This window comes from Adiantum capillus-veneris, chromosome 10, assembly GCF_014529385.1.
Source record: "Adiantum capillus-veneris isolate H3 chromosome 10, ASM1452938v2, whole genome shotgun sequence".
Lineage (NCBI taxonomy): Eukaryota > Viridiplantae > Streptophyta > Polypodiopsida > Polypodiales > Pteridaceae > Adiantum > Adiantum capillus-veneris.
The window spans coordinates 146,904,270-146,908,192 of NC_140940.1; positions in this window are offsets into that span (position 1 = coordinate 146,904,270).

Sequence of the window (3,923 nt, forward strand, 5' to 3'; positions counted from 1 at the left end):
TCAAGACCACCAGGTCATAATCACGGAGATCAAGACCACCAGGTCATAATCTCATCTTTATTGATCAATGCCTATATATTAGGGTTTGAAATAAGTTTATTTTTTAAACGTGTTTGCATTTTTGAAGTCTATGTATGCTATTGAAGTCCGTTTGTTTACTTTTACTTCGTTTGTCGAAGTTCGTTTGCGTTTTTGAAGTACACAAGTCTTCTAAAGACCGTTGCATTTTTTAAGTCCGTTTGCAATTTTTCTACCATTTGTCGCTACAACCACACATTTTCTAGCCATGCTTGATCTCTGCACACCTCAATCTAAAGGTGCACGGAGATTAGGACCATAGGGTAATAATATCGTCTTTAATTGTTAATGCCTATATATTAGGATTCGAGATAAGTCTGTTTTTGAAATTTGTTTGCATTTTTGAAATCTATTTTTCATTTTTGAAGTCCATTTGCGTTATTTTACTTCGTTTGTTGAAGTCAGTTTGCGTTTTTGAAGTACACAAGTCGTTTCTGAAGTCCGTTTGCGATTTTTCTGCCATTTGTCGCTAGCTCTAACAACCTCACATTCTCTAGCCATGCTCGATCTCTGCACATCTTGGTTTAAAAGTGTTCGGAGATCAAGACCACTAGGTAGTAATCTCGTCTTTATTGGTCAATGCCTATATATCAAGGTTCGACATAAGTTTGTTTTTGAAATCTGTTTGCATTTTTTATGTCTATGTGCGCTATTGAAAGCCGTTTGCATTATTTGACTTCGTTTGTCGAAGTTCGTTTGCGTTTTTGAAGTACACAAGTCGTTTATGAAGACCGTTGCATTTCCAAAGTTTGTTTGCGATTTCTCTACCATTTGTCGTTAGCTCTAACAGCCTCACAGTCTCTAGCCATGCCCGATCTCCGCACACCTCGGTCTAGACGTGCACAAAGATCAGGACCACCGAGTAATAACCTAAGCGGCTAGCCCTAAGTGATAAGTCTTCATATCAATTCTCCCTAAGTGACTAGCCTTGGTTAAGTGGCTAAATGACTAAATAACAAAGCGGGTGGACCTAAGCGGCGCGGCTAAGTGAGTAAATACCTAAGCGGTTGACCCTACACGGCCAACCCTAATTAAGTGGTGTGAATACCGGTTAGCCCTATGCGACTAGTCCTAAGTGGCTAAGCGGCTAAATGAAGAAGGGGGAAGAACTAAGCGATGCGGCTAAGTGACTAGTCCTAAGCGCCTAGCTCGAGGTGGCTAACACTAAGCGGGTAGCCTTCAACGGCCTAGATACGGAATAGTCTGGCTTGAGCAACTAAGTGACTAAATACCTAAGCGGCTAGTTTCAAGCGGCAAGCCCTAATAAACCGTCTAAACATCGATTAGACCTTTACGACTAGCTCTAAGCGGTTAAGTGTCTAAATAACAAAGCTAGTTGAGCCGCGTGTAGGACTAAGCGGGCTCGACTAAATGATTCAATACCTTACCAGCTAGCTCTAATTAATCAGCTAACCTTCACCCGTCTAAAAACGAACCAGTCCTGAGCAATGAAACGACTTATTACCTAAACAATTAGTTTTAAGGGGCTAACTCTAAAAAAGCGAATAGTCCAAAGCGAACAACTATGTCTGATCAACATAATATCGCTTTTTCCTAAGTGATCGACATAACAATGCCGATCCACGATTTGCAAATTAACGAAGAAATATAATCAAAGGTACTTAAAAGCTAACACTATAAAGTTTCTAATTTACATTTATAACACCTATGATAAGTCATATTAAAAAAATAAAAATATAATTTCTTAATTTCTAATTTATTTACACAAAAATAACAAAACTAATTTAAAATAACATAAATCAAAATAAATCTTGCTTTTAATGATCAAATGATGTTATCTTTCTTTGTTAATGATGATTTTTAATTAATATTATTTATAAACTAACAAAAGTTATATTTTCTTTCATTCTTGTTTGAATCGAAAAATGTGTATGTGTGCCGTATAGAGTGTGTTTATTTTATTTAGTGTGCATTTTTGTTTACTTGCATGCATCTTTATGTGAATGTGTATGTGTATGTGTGTATGCAGCAAAAGAGAATGATAGAGCACTCACATGCGACCTATTTGATCTTTTCAGTAAGTAAATCGAATTAAAAATGATGTAAATTCAATATGTTCAACTTTCAAAAAAAAAAAGAATACAAAAAACGAATCGCATACGATATATGAAAAAAAAATCCAAGAATCATACAACAAGAAACTCAACACGTATCAACATATAAATTTAATTGAATACAATGTAATTTCAATCTAATTATTTTTTGATCTAGGGTTTTAATGCAAAATCAAATTGCATGTGATACATGAAAAGTAAATCAAAGATTTTTAACAAGAATCTTAACACAAATGAACTCGGAAATATAAAAGCTCTTACCTTTTGATGGAAGTAACTTTTGGTGCAAAATTTGACAACTCTGTCATGACAAGCAGCTCTGGAACGACCCAAAACCTTAAGAACGACTCTTTAAACGTTGAAGTCCAAGTTTCGAGCAGAAAATTGATACAAAAAATGTCCTATTTTTGTGAAAAAATTTCAACCACGCTCTGATATCATGTTGAGAAGACAGAGGGACAGAATAGTAGAGAGACGATACAGAGAGAGTGCAACCCTAAAGTGTGTAGAATACGCACACAGGATGGTATATATATAGAGGGGACCTAGGGCTATATTTAGAGTAGCTTTACATCAACACTGAGTCCGTGAAGATTGGGTCCTACTATTACACTCGCACGCTATTGTGGTCAAATAGAATAGCATGGAATATTCTCTATCTCAGTTTTCCAGGGTTTCTATGGACAACCAAGTAGGATGGCTCGGCACAGGAGCACTTGGACAGTCACTTGCTTGTAAGCAGCACCTGAGGAGATGGAGCTTGGAGGTGGGAGTCCTTGAGAAGACACCGGCTTGCAAGTACATTGGAGCCACACATGAGCAAGTAAGTTTGAATGCCACAACAAATGAGAGAAGGAGGAGCGACGAAACTCTCAAACCATCGCCTTTCTCGCTCACTTGCAGGTTATGTTCCTTCCCCCCCTTCCACTTTTTCCTTCCTCCTCATTGATGGCTCTCATTCTACTCAAAATCCTGCCCCGCCCATATCCCCACCTATGCATGCCTCTATTTGTAGAGGTAGAGAGAGAGAGAGAGAGAGAGAGAGAGAGAGAGAGAGAGAGAGAGAGAGAGGACTGGAGTCGTGTCTCGCATGGGTAAGAGAGAACTAGAGAGAATTGGAGTCATGTTGCATAGGGAGAAAGCAAGTACTTTCTAAGGTTGCAGAGAATATCCAAAGATTTTGCTCATTTTTAGAATTTTTGAAATCGGGGTACCCTACTACTGACATACTATCTAATGGCTTCAAAAAAAAAAAAACCACTACTTACGTGAGGACACTTTAAAAAGAAGAAAAAGGAAAAATAAAAGAATATACCCAAATGGAAAAGACCCAATGTACCAATGTGAAGTAGACCACCTCTTTATATAGACACAAAAAGTCTTTTGACTTTACACCTTCTTGGGTCTTTTCATTTCCTAAACTCACCCTTCACTTACTCACTTAAGATGTTTTCCAAAAAAATTTATTATTTAGAAATTGGGGAGACCTAATACTACTAGTAATAAATGTATGGCTCTCCTAATGGCTTCAAAAAAAAAAAAAACACTACTTATATATTGTATAATGCAAGGACACTCTTTAAAAAGAAAATGCTACAGCGAACCTGATCTCTTGTTGCTATGAAATAGTGTGTGAGAACCATGAAGAGGATCTCAACCCGAAAATAATGAAGATCTGTCTGTCCCCACATTAATTTTGTCTATTAACCATGTGGCAGGCAGGCAAACCCAAACTTACACCATGAACTTGAAGAATGGCATTGGGAGAAC